This window comes from Aulonocara sp. 'chitande type north' Nkhata Bay, linkage group LG16, assembly GCF_057382095.1.
Source record: "Aulonocara sp. 'chitande type north' Nkhata Bay isolate Kocher_YH1m ecotype deep benthic linkage group LG16, A_spYH_male_GT1.1, whole genome shotgun sequence".
Taxonomy (NCBI): domain Eukaryota; kingdom Metazoa; phylum Chordata; class Actinopteri; order Cichliformes; family Cichlidae; genus Aulonocara; species Aulonocara sp. 'chitande type north' Nkhata Bay.
The window spans coordinates 15031753-15045746 of NC_141359.1; the positions used below are offsets into that span (position 1 = coordinate 15031753).

A 13994-nucleotide genomic window follows, 5' to 3' on the forward strand; every position below is an offset into this window, starting at 1 on the left:
GAATTTAACCTCACGTGTTATTACAGCTGGATAAAGGTCAAATGCAAACTTAGCTTTGTGCCAGCATAAAAAAAGGTGTCATACATCAGTCATTGTTTGTTTTTAGAATAGGCATGAGAACAGAAATGCTACTGGTTCAGTCAGTAAAAACTGAGACGGAGAGTGTACCGCTACACTCATCAGCCAATTACTGTACTCACTCCACTCTGTTCTACCAAATATACAACCATGTCATAAAAGGATTTCATAACTTAACCTTCATTGTAGTTGCATATTTACTGCTTTACCTATACATGTCAATTACCTGCACCTGACAAAAAAACTGCATGTTTGATTTGGCCTTTTTACCCCAGATACCCTCCATGATGCAACTCCAAAGGGGGATTTCCAGCTGGAATTAATCCAGCAACTGTTACCAAGCAAATGTGTTAACCACTACATCACCGAGCCACAACACTGATACAAAATACAGCTTTTAAATGATTTCATTTATGAAGGGGAAAGGATCTAAACCTACCTGGTCCTTCATATAGCTCTAGAGAAATTTTATCCCACCTCTCTTTGAAGAATTTTGAAAATTCAGTTTTGTTTTTTCTTTTGTTATTGTTGTTGTTGTTGTTTTTTAGCATTAACAGTCTGTTTGAGGTCATGCCAGGTCTGTTTAAATTTGTTGTTTCAGAGCAGAATTTGCTGGTTTGTTTCAGTTCAGTTTCAGTTCTGCTGAATAAGCCAGAAAAACACAAACCGATATTCTCGGATATTCTCGTTCAGCATTTTCTGATAGAGAGCAGACTTCATGGTTGCATCAGTCATGGAAAGTCATCCAGATCCTGAAGCAGGAAAGCAGCCCCAGACGAACACCATACCATCACCATGTTTGTTTCCGCCAGACACGACGAGACTCCAGACTGCTCCAGAAATGTCAACTTTTGTAACTCCACAGAATATTTTCCCCAAAGTCTTGGGGATCGTCAAGATGTTTTTGTGGCAAAGGTGAGATGAATGTTTGTATTCTTTGTGGTCAGCAGCCGTTTTTGCCTTTAAACTCTCCCATAGGTGCCATTTGTGCCCAGTCTCCTTCTTATTGCTGAATCATGAATACCTAACCTGAGACATCTGAGATCTGCAGTCTAGATGTTGCTCTTTGTTCTTTTGTGCCGTTGTGGATGAGTCATCAATGCATTCTTGGAGTCATTTTGCTAGGCCAATGTTAGAGCCGTATTCAACAGAAAACTAGCTAGTTTAATCAAAAGTTTCCAAGCAAGCTAAACTTCTTCTCTTTACTTTTTTCATTTCATTTTCTATATTTTAAATAGGAAGCAATTAATTGACTGAAAGAGGAAAATAAGTGGCAAAGTAATTAGTAATAGAAATAATAGTTATTTACATCTATTTACATACCAATTTCTCCCCACTTGAAATTGCTGTGCATGAAGACAGTGTTTTGATCAAACAATAATTTGATCCAACCTACCACAATAACCCTTCCTATTTCCTGCTGTAATTCAGTCTACAGAGCACAAAGACACTGAGGAGTATAAAGCTAAGGCTAATGACACATTACAGCACTGATCTGAGGGTCACAAGTTTACTGAAGCTGGTCTTAGACCGGACCCCACCTTCCTGCCCCGTGTATTTAACCCCTCACCTCTGGGCCAAACCCCTGATCAGTCACAAGAGCAGCCTCAGTATGACCCCTTTAAATAGGCAAACAAACAACAGCAGCCGCCAGCAGAGACATAATTGATGTTTGCCATGTGAAACTAAGAAGAAATGATATTGTCCTCTGCTCATTTTGATTCATTTTTCACAGCCTGACAGTCACAAGAGCCCCTGATAGTGCTTTATGTTAAAGTACACAGTTTTGTTTCTTTTTACCTCTTAAAACAACTCAAATACGTCCATCATATTAACTCTACAAGCCAGATAAATAACAACAATGGCAAGTTCAATTAGCACTAAGACTGCAGACGCTCAAAAATACCATAAACATGCATGGAGACCCGCAGCACGCACAGAACACGCACAGATTTGATTGCATGAGATCTGTGACACAGAGCAGTCCTGATCTGAACTTTGAGCTTGACCAGAGCTTCTTCTGCTCCACTAAAGCCTGAGGATCGTCTTATTTTATTAACAAAACCTTATATGGGACTGTTTGGATAGCAGGATGTGTCGCCTTTACAGATGTTAAAGTAATACATACGATGTTTAATAATTGACTATCTTTCGATTGACATAGCATTTAGCCTTGAGGATGCTACACTGATGTTAAAAAGAAGAAAAAGAACAACACGCTGGTTTGATATATACCGTTGGAGTTACAGTAAGAGCAAGATAAAAATAATCTGCAGTATTTACTCAGACACAATGTTCATCCTCTAGTTCACATGTAAATATAATCCCTTTACAGCTTATTTGCATGTTATTTTCATGCTGCCAGGCTTCTCATTTAAAGCAGTCTTTCCACTTAAATATTGTAAATAACAGTTCAGCACAACACACATGTAAATGAAAAGTTAATACTCTCAATGCCCTGCAGCTAGAGAAGATGCAAATGAGGGGAAAAAAGTCCCTGACAGAAGTAATGACCAGTTTTACCGACCAAAACGTGGCAGTAATGATGCACTGCTACATTAAACATGTTACCTTTACCAAAGGACAGAGAGAGAGCGAGAACAGATCAAGAACAAAAACAACGCAAATTCTTTTACAACAGATACGGTGACGCTCAGTGAGTAAATATACCAAAACGATGCATCTACATGGGTTTGCATGAAGGAGTGTGTGCGTGCCTGCAGGGGTCCTTTGCTTGCTGCCTTTCTCTGAGTATAGTTGTAGTACATTTCTACATGGTCTGAGTTTGTGCCTAAACTGCTCACCCAATTAGAAGTTAGAAACAGTCGTACTGCTGCTTTTCCACAGGCTCAACAAAATTAATGATTTGTCTTTACCTTTGATTGGGCCATGACCACTACTGTTAACAACTAGAACTAACCCAAACCCTCCAATTATTCATCACTCACTAATAATAATAATGATAAAGTTTTTGGACATTTCATGCAATATTGTAGGCTACCGCACAGAATCATAACCTCATCTTCTAAGGGTGTCATTTACTCATTTTTATCTTATCCACTAACATCACTTAGATAAGCTGTGAGAATAATTGTGAGCATGCATCTTATAATTTAGCAAAAATGTAGGTTTTGGAAGGTCAAGCTGTACTTTCCACGGTACACCTTTACACGAAAAGTGAAAAACAGGAAACTGGATATTTGTAAATTCTTGTCTAATAAACTCAACTCATTTTAGATGCTTGGTAATAAGGAAGGACAACCCAATATCACAACAGAGTGTGTAATAGACACGGCGGTCCACCGTCTTCCCAAAACGTTGCGGTAATCTGCAGTAACAGAAGAGCGAGGTATTTTGTTTCAAACCAACATGCAAATAATCACATGAAAGCCTTTAAACAGACTATTTTTAACACATTTACATCTATATACATATAATCATCCAAGCTTAATAGAATCTGGTGATTAAGGACCCTGGAATGTACTTAACACATTTTTTGCACTCGATAAAAGTTAACGTGAGTGTTCTCGGTGGTCAGGAACAAATGTAATCGCATGGCAGGATGCTGTAAAAGGACCAAACTTCAGCCAGGAGAATAACTGAGATAATCCATCCACAATACGAGGTTAGTCATTCATATTCTGCTGCATGGGCTGTGCTGTAGCTACATCCTAAGGTTTTAAAAACTGAGCTTAAATAAATGATTAGCGGTAATAAAAGCTGAGGGAGGTCAACAGTGATCACTGACTGTTTTAGGAGCTTTTTGAGATTAAATAGAAGAAAATACAAAACATTAAACATGTTAACAACACAAAAGCCATATTAAACGCAGACTACTTTAGGCCTGGAAGTAGGATTCGTCACATCATCACTTAACAATCGGATTACATGTTTTGCCATCACACTGGGTTGGGGAGGAATATATTTAGATCAAAGTGCATCCCATAATTTTGACAGGTGAAAGCACCTGTGATGATAGGCTGGCATCCTGCCTGCCTGTCCAGGTGTTTCAGTTTGGTGCAACAAGGACAATGGAAGGCTGTGACGAAGCAAGCGGACAGGTGCGATTACAAGCTTCCTCACTTGTCACCCTGAAAATCATGAATGGACGCTACCGCACTTACTCAATCAGACACTAGGGCAATGTTCTGAGATCTCCATGCATCAGCAAATCTCACATCTTAAAATAGAGCTGCATCTGCTGCTTTTAGAGCACGAGAATCTGATACTGGAACCATAACTTAAAAACATTCCTATTCTGATTTAATGGCAAGGTTACTCATAGCAACAAAAACACATAAACATGTGAGAATTCAATGAGGGCAAAGTGGTTGTTTTTCTTTAAATTTGTGCCCAAGGAGTTGTTTGTCACATGTGTACAAATGGTGGAGTTTTGTTTTTGTATTGATTTTGGTTTATTACGAGCAAAGTCTGTAGGACAGCATACGGATCAGGGTCAGACAACAACACAAAGTAGCTGCAGAGCTTTTTAAAACATGACAGGCTGTTCCATGTCACCAAATCTGGCCTGAATCCACCGCTACAGGCGATCACTGACCAGCACAACTTTTACGCATTCTGTCCTCCTGATAAATCTGGCAGTAACAATATGTGACATTTGCCATTGCCTGTAGTTGCCTATGTGATCAAGGTTGTTTTGATCTTGCCGTTTGAAGTTTTGCTCATGGTGTGTGTGGGGGAAAGAGGAGCTTCTAGGGGATGGGTGAGGTGAACAGGAGGAAAGGAACAGAGAGTGACAAACAACAACAAAACTGGTGGATGGAAAATGTCACATCAGTGGGGCCCACAGTACCCGGCAGAGGAATACATTGTCAGTGTGCCCCTATTATGTTTTGAGTCCCTATATTTGTTAACTTAATAGCAAAGAGAAATGCCATGATACTCTTGTACTGGAATGCTCAGTTTAGCATGTTTGATTCAGAGAAAGCTAAACATTTCTATATCACTTATGAATTGATAGACTATAGTAATAACTATAGTAATTAGTCATGTGGCGCCCAACCTCACAGTACCGTATCACCCCAATAGAGCACATTGCTGTCAGACTGCACACTTACTTGTTGTCCCTGCAGTATTTAAAAGTGGAATGGGAGACAGTGGGCTATTGTTAGCTAATTTGTGCATCACTGAGCCACACTAATGTCATAACATTATGACCTGATATTCAGCACAAACCATCATGGAAGACTGTTCTTTGGAACGAGTGAAAATCTACTGTTTTATTAGTCCTTTAAGGAGGACTAATTAGTCGATGACTATGCCTTGCACCTGGCAACTGCTATAATTGTGTTATGAAGACATATTTAAGACTTTAAAAATTGTCTAGATGTGTCTTTTTGAGTCCACATGTTAGACCATCCCTGAGCACTATTCCTCCTGTCTTTAAGACCAGCCAGGTGTCACTCAGCACGGTCATTCATTACTGTGGTAACCTGGCCTGAACCTGGCAGACGCTGACTTCCTGTGACTGATACTTCCCCTGACCTTCAGTCTGTGCCAGAATAACTCCATGTCCCCCTCTCTCTCTCTTGCTCTTTCTCTATCTATCCCTCTCTCTGTCTTTCTCACACACACACACACACACGAACACAAATTTATATGCACCACTGGCCAGGTAAGTTTTCTCAACTGATGCCGTTTTCAGTCTCTGAATTCATGAAAACATGGCATACCATTTATACCAATTATTCTGTTCTTTTTCCTTTCTGTCATATATATATATATATATATATATATATATATATATATATATATATATATATATATATATATATATATATACATATATATATATATATTAGGGGTGCAACGATACTCGTATCGATATTGAACCGTTCGATACAGTGCTTTCGGTTCGGTACGCATATGTATCGAACAATACAAAGTTTTTAATTTATTTTATCAACTTTCCTTCTGACGATGCTGTCTGTGTTGAGCGCTCAGTGGATCTGCACTCGACAGTGCAGCCTAGGCGGAGCAGTCGAGTGCAGATTCACTGAGCGCAGGGCAAGCTACCGAGACAGAAGTTAAGCTCTCCTTGCAACATGGCAAATTGAACCTCCCCCATCCTCATTCAGATCTGGCGTTTGGAGCTATTTTGGTTTTCATGTGACGTATGACCCTGAAGGTAAGCGCGTCATGGACTAAAGTAAAACAGTATGTTGGATGTGCCATGCAATGCTCAATTACATGGGTGGGAGCTAGTGTGTTAGCGCAGTTAGCTCGTTAACGTGTTGGCTGTCCAGCCCCACGCTCAAGGCGATCCACGGTAGCTCGTTAACGGAGATTTGCCGTGTTGTGGCGTTAACGTCATTTCAACGAGATTTATGCTGACAGCACTAGTGGGAACACAACGAATATGACTGCACATTTACTCCGAAATCATCCTAGTGCAAAGACAAGTGGAAGCCGACAAAAACAACAAGCACATGCTACAAACTTTACCAGAGTCATTTAGACAGCCGTTAGCACACGATTCTCCTTATGGGGAGCTGTTATGTTTAATATGCTGCTGAGAATATAGCCCAGAAGAAGCGTATAGTATAGCTTTTATTTTGGAAAGAGCCATTTCTCTGTAATAAACTCTCTTTTCCAAAGATAAGTGATTCCTCAATCAGATACAGGGCTCGCAAAATTTTTCCAGTCGGGCTACCAAAATCTCTCTCTGCCCTGCCCGTCGGGCTATCGCAGGAAGGAAAAATATATGTCAATGCTTTTGCATTCTTTCGGAAATGTAGCTGGGTAATTATGTCATTGGCATCGGTGAGCCACTGTCAATATGTGACATATTTATATCGCGTTTGAATTTGCGCTTGTTTTTTGCTTTTACTTTGCAATCGCGCAAACTGTGTATAGAGAGCGACAGCACTGATTGGTGAGTGATGATAATTTGCGCACCAATTCCTCTGACATCGTCTTATCAATCGTTAGCTTACTATGCAAACATGACAAGTGAAATCTCCCGCAGCTTAAACATGTGAGAGGTTGATCGCGCAGAATCGCTGAGCGTTGTGTGTGTGTGTGTGTGTGTGTGTGTAAAAGCAGCAGGATATATATTTTAGTTCTGCTGAGCCAAATAAGACAGGTCAGGGTGAAGAAGTGACAGCCAAAGAAAAGCTTACCACAAAACGGAGAAGTTATGACAAATCAGACTATAAGGCAAAAAGAAAGTGCAGCTTTATGGTTTCATGGACAAAAGAATTTCTGTGGCTGCAATATGACGAGCTAAATAACCAGGGCTGCACATAAGTGGTCCGCAGGTGCGCATTCGCTGTCAAAATAAAAAATGCGAAAAAGATAAGAAGTTGCAACGCGTGTTTGCGTACATAAGATTTTCAGGAGGACAGACATTTGTTTAGAACTCTTAAAGATGTCGAAGAAGCTCCTTTAAGCAATTACTGTGATGTTCCTCCACCTCCAAAGAAATGTCAGAAGGAGTCCGAACCACAAAAGAAGCGCGTATTCTCGGAAAAGTGGTTGCAGGAGGTGAGCTGGCTTCAAACAAATGATGAACGCACAGAGATGTGGTGCGGAATGTGCCGTGAAAATTTAATAAATGACAAATTAAAAAGGCATGAACATTTTTCTTTGTATCGAAAAAATATCGAACCGTGACAGCAAAGTATCGAACCGAACTGTGAATTTTGTGTATCGTTGCACCCCTAATGTATATATATATATATATATATATATATATATATATATAAAAACACCCAGCACGCCCCTGCAGGCGGTTTATCCTTCAAGCTCGGGTCCTCTACCAGAGGCCTGGGAGCTTGAGGGTCCTGCGCAGTATCTTAGCTGTTCCCAGGACTGCGCTCTTCTGGACAGAGGTCTCCGATGTTATTCCCGGGATCTGCTGGAGCCACTCACCTAGCTTGGGAGTCACCGCACCTAGTGCTCCGATTACCACGGGGACCACCGTTACCTTCACCCTCCACATCCTCTCGAGCTCTTCTCTGAGCCCTTGGTATTTCTCCAGCTTCTCGTGTTCCTTCTTCCTGATATTGCTGTCATTCGGAACCGCTACATCGATCACTACGGCCGTCTTCTTCTGTTTGTCTACCACCACTATGTCCGGTTGGTTAGCCACCACCATTTTGTCCGTCTGTATCTGGAAGTCCCACAGGATCTTAGCTCGGTCATTCTCCACCACCCTTGGGGGCATCTCCCATTTTGACCTCGGGACTTCCAGGTTATACTCGGCACAGATGTTCCTGTACACTATGCCGGCCACTTGGTTATGGCGTTCCATGTATGCCTTGCCTGCTAGCATCTTACACCCTGCTGTTATGTGCTGGATTGTCTCTGGGGCATCTTTACACAGCCTGCACCTGGGGTCTTGCCTGGTGTGATAGACCCCAGCCTCTATGGATCTTGTGCTCAGAGCTTGTTCTTGTGCTGCCATGATTAGTGCCTCTGTGCTGTCTTTCAGTCCAGCTTTGTCCAGCCACTGGTAGGATTTCTGGATATCAGCCACCTCCTCTATCTGCCGGTGGTACATACCGTGCAGGGGCCTGTCCTTCCATGCTGGTTCCTCGTCTCCCTCCTCTTTCTTGGGTTTCTGCTGCCTGAGGTATTCACTGAGCACTCGGTCAGTTGGGGCCATCTTACTGATGTATTCGTGGATGTTCGTTGTCTCATCCTGGACTGTGGTGCTGACACTCACCAGTCCCCGGCCTCCTTCCTTCCGCTTAGCATACAGCCTCAGGGTGCTGGACTTGGGGTGAAACCCTCCATGCATGGTCAGGAGCTTTCTTGTCTTTATGTCAGTGGCTTCTATCTCCTCCTTTGGCCAACTTATTATCCCAGCAGGGTACCTGATCACGGGCAGGGCGTACGTGTTGATGGCCCGGATCTTGTTCTTACCATTCAGCTGACTCCTCAGGACTTGCCTGACCCTCTGCAGGTACTTGGTGGTTGCAGCTTTTCTAGCGGCCTCTTCATGGTTCCCATTCGCCTGCGGGATCCCCAGGTACTTGTAACTGTCCTCTATGTCTGCAATGTTGCCTTCTGGTAGTTTAATCCCCTCAGTTCTGACTACCTTCCCTCTCTTTGTTACCATCCGACTACACTTCTCCAGTCCGAATGACATTCCAATGTCATTGCTGTATAGCCTGGTAGTGTGGATCAATGAATCGATGTCTCGTTCACTCTTGGCATACAGCTTGATGTCATCCATGTACAGGAGGTGGCTGACAACTGCTTCGTTCCGTAGTCGGTATCCGTAGCCAGTCTTGTTAATGATCTCACTGAGGGGGTTCAGGCCTATGCAGAACAGCAGTGGGGACAGAGCATCTCCTTGGTAGATCCCGCACTTGATGGTGACTTGTGCTATGGGCTTGGAGTTGGCCTCTAGTGTTGTACGCCACATCCCCATTGAGTTCCTGATGAAGGCTCTTAGGGTCCCATTGATCTTGTACAATTCTAAGCATTCCAGTATCCAGCTGTGGGGCATTGAGTCATAGGCCTTCTTGTAATCAATCCAGGCAGTGCACAGGTTGGTCAGTCTGGTCTTGCAGTCTCGGCTGACTGTTCTGTCTACCAGTAGCTGGTGTTTTGCGCCTCTGGTATTCTTGCCAATCCCTTTCTGTGTCCCGCTCATGTATTGACCCATGTGCCTGTTCATCTTAGCCGATATGATGCCTGACAGGAGCTTCCATGTAGTACTGAGGCAGGTTATTGGTCGGTAGTTGGAGGGGACCGGTCCCTTCTTGGGGTCCTTGGGGATCAGGACCGTCTGACCTTCAGTTAGCCATTCCGGGTGTCTCTCGTTAACTAGCAGCTGGTTCATTTGTGCTGCCAGACGCTCGTGGAGTGCAGTCAGCTTCTTCAGCCAGTAGGCGTGAACCATGTCGGGCCCTGGTGCTGTCCAACTCTTCATACTGGAGACCCTTTCTTGGATATCTGCCACTGTGATGGTTACTGGACCCTGTTCAGGGAGGTCGCTGTGGTCTGCCCCCAGATCCACTAGCCACTGAGCATTGCCGTTATGGGTTGCGTCCTTCTCCCATATGCTCTTCCAGTATTGCTCCGTCTCCAGCCTTGGTGGTGCTGTTCTCTTATTGTTCCCTTGCCACTGAGAGTACACCTTTGCTGGTTCCGTGGAGAACAGCTGGTTTATTCTCCTGCCTTCTATCTCTCTGGTGTACCTCCTCAAGCGGCTGGCCAAGGCTATGAGTCTTTGCTTGGCAGTTTCCAAGGCCTCAGGTATGGACAGCTTGCTGTATTTCTTATGCACCTTCTTTGTCGCACCTTTCTGCAACTCCGTTAGTTGGCTAACCTCCCTCCGTGCTACTTTGATCTTGCCCTCTAGCCTCCTTCTCCATGGAGGGTACTGCCCCTTGTGGCTGTTCAACTTGTAGCCAAGCATCTCACTGATCACTGCTGCCGTATTGTAGATCAGCTTGTTAGTGTCGGTAATCGTGGTTGTAGGTATCGTCCGTAGTGCTGCATTAACATCATCTAGCAGACCTTCTGAGGGTACTTCACGTAATCTTGGTAACCGACTACAGGGGATACAGGTTTCAAGCTTGGCCATGATCCTATGTTCATATTACATCATTAAAGTTTTTAAAAATTAGGTCAGTTTATGTATCAGCTGTCATCCTCTTAAGTTTTAAACCATAGGTTTATGTTTTAAATTCTAGTTAAAGTTATTGTTTAAGCCCTCTATTTGGTTATGGTCCTGTCCTTTTTGTTTATTTCTGTTTTGTTTGTGTGTGTGTGTGTGTGTGTGTGTGTGTGTGTGTGCGTGCATGTGTATGTGTGTGTGTGTGATTTTGAGGGTTGTTTTTTTAGCTGTTTTTATTAGAATAATTTATATTAGTCATCCTGTTTTTGAGACATTCCAGCATGCAGTATTTTGGGTAGTGTCATGGAGAGATGGCTAGGTAAAGGTGAGTATCATCTGCATATATAATGTATACTGTGCCTTTTAATAATACTGGGAAACACATGTTATGCAAAGAGAAAAGGTCCTCACATAGAACCCTGCAGAACTCTTCTGATATGATTGATATGATTCATACTACTGCAGTGCAGCACCTTTAATGCCTACGGCGTGTTCTAATCTCTGTAGTAAAATATTGTGGTCAATGGTATTGAACGCTGCACTGATGTCTAACAGGACAATTATAGAAATGAGGCGACTATCAGAGGCCATAAGAAGAGAATTTGTTACCTTTATTAGTGTTGTGGTTGGTCAGTGATGGCTTTTCAAGCAATAGTTTAATTACTGTCACCTGAAAGGCGAAAGGTACTTCAAAGCCCATTAACAGAGATGCACTGATCATATTTAAGATCAAAGCAGTAATCATTGGTAGGACGTCTTTGAGCAGTCTTGCAGGAATGGGGTTTAACAGACAAGATGATAATATGGAAAATCTGAGTAGTGGTCTATTTTGTTTTATTTAACATACTCACTATTCAGCTCAAGGAGGTTGTCCAAGAGTCAGCTGTTTCCAAGCTCAAGCATGAACTTTCTGTCAAAAAGTTTTATAAATTCTCAGAAAATGTAGTTTGAATATCAATAACTGGAAAAATGTTATCTAAAGGCAACAAGATTTGGTGATATGACTGAGCAATTCTGTAGTGAAAAAGCTTTTTCTGGATCAAGATGGCAAGATGATATGCATGAGGATTCAAGACAGCAACAGTGGTGTCTATAGTGAACAACATATTATTTGCCCCAATGTAGTTCCTCACTGTCCTGGTTAAAAAGCAGCCAGCGACTTATATTTCCATCTGAAGAGGCTCGTGATATTCTACGCCCCCACAGTCAGGGACTGTGGTACGCAATAGGAACTGGCCAGTAACACTGTTATTGGAATCAGCTTGCACTGCACACCACTCAGCTATGTGCATTCAAGTGCAGACACATAAATACACATCTACACCCGTTCACCTATCTAAAGCAGCTTCCACACAGGGGCACACACTGCAGAGGGATCAGCTTCCTCATTGAAACATGAGGCGGCATCTTTAATGGCTGCTGACATGGTGTGATTTCCTTCTCTCAAATTCTTTTCACAAGATTCTTTCCAGGCTGCAGGTCAAGTGAAGGGACTTTAGCAAGTTGTACAATGCAGGCTCTGTACAGAGATGGTTAAGTCCTCTGTTTTTATTCATGATTTTTTTTATGACCAGTGAGAATCGTTATGAAGATGTAAACCTGGCTTAAAATTGAAAGGTGAAATGTCATCTTTTCAGGCTATTAGAAAAACTTCAATTCAATCTAATTTTAACCATCTACCAATTAATGTTTACATATGGAAGAATTCTAATGTAAATCTGTTAAACTGACTATTTTTTTTGGTTATGAAATTGTTACGATTAAACAGTCACACAACAACCACTCATACATATATATATATATATATATATATATATATATATATATATATATATATATATATATATATATATATATATATAGGCTGTGTAAAGATGCCCCAGAGACAATCCAGCACATAACAGCAGGGTGCAAGATGCTAGCAGGCAAGGCATACATGGAACGCCATAACCAAGTGGCCGGCATAGTGTACAGGAACATCTGTGCCGAGTATAACCTGGAAGTCCCGAGGTCAAAATGGGAGATGCCCCCAAGGGTGGTGGAGAATGACCGAGCTAAGATCCTGTGGGACTTCCAGATACAGACGGACAAAATGGTGGTGGCTAACCAACCGGACATAGTGGTGGTAGACAAACAGAAGAAGACGGCCGTAGTGATCGATGTAGCGGTTCCGAATGACAGCAATATCAGGAAGAAGGAACATAAGGGGCGTGCTGGGTGTTTTTTTTTTATATATATATATATATAAAAACAAACACCCAGCACGCCCCTGCAGGCGGTTTATCCTTCAAGCTCGGGTCCTCTACCAGAGGCCTGGGAGCTTGAGGGTCCTGCGCAGTATCTTAGCTGTTCCCAGGACTGCGCTCTTCTGGACAGAGATCTCCGATGTTATTCCCGGGATCTGCTGGAGCCACTCGCCTAGCTTGGGAGTCACCGCACCTAGTGCTCCGATTACCACGGGGACCACCGTTACCTTCACCCTCCACATCCTCTCGAGCTCTTCTCTGAGCCCTTGGTATTTCTCCAGCTTCCCCGTGTTCCTTCTTCCTGATATTGCTGTCATTCGGAACCGCTACATCGATCACTACGGCCGTCTTCTTCTGTTTGTCTACCACCACTATGTCCGGTTGGTTAGCCACCACCATTTTGTCCGTGTATATATATATATATATATATATATATATATATATATATATATATATATATATATATATATATATACATATATACATATATATATATATATATTTCTTTTTTTTTACCTGTGATCACAATGTAATTATTTATAGTTTCCGTTATTAAACCTTATTTATTTATCGTCCTTTGTTTTTTTCTTTCCCTTTTCTGTGCGTCTTGTGTTCCCTCCATCTTTATTTCCCTGTTTTGTTTTGTTTTATTTGTGTGAGTTCATTCTTGGTGTCCCAGTCAGTTTACTTCCTGTTTTATTTTAAACATACTTTCTCAACTGCTTTTCTCTGTTTTTATTTCCCTTCTTTGTTCTTTTTTGTATTGTGCCTGTTTTGTTTTTTGCTTTTTAATTACTGGCAGAGTGCAGTCCCACAAAGTCAGCTAAGGGGTCACCACAAGAACTTCTACACAGAACGACACTGTCCGGGTACACACCAGCTCACTCCTTGGCGGCCTTGTCGGGGCCTGGGGCTCGCTCGGGCCCCTTTGGAGGTGGGGTGCCCCCGGCCTCTCGGCCTGGGGCTCGGTCACTCAGGCCAGCTGGGGGCCGGCGGAGCTCACGGGCGCGTCACTGCAACTCCCCCTGACTTCTGCTCCGCGGCTGCTGGGCGAGCCCTCATCTGGGACTCTCCTC

The 13994-nt window shown here is 42.6% G+C and overlaps 1 protein-coding gene across 5 annotated transcripts in view; it reads right to left on the reverse strand.

The window, feature by feature from the left end:
- Positions 1 to 13994, reverse strand: part of dgkg (diacylglycerol kinase, gamma) — a 159913-nt gene that overhangs the window by 54709 nt on the left and 91210 nt on the right. The window lies entirely within an intron of this gene.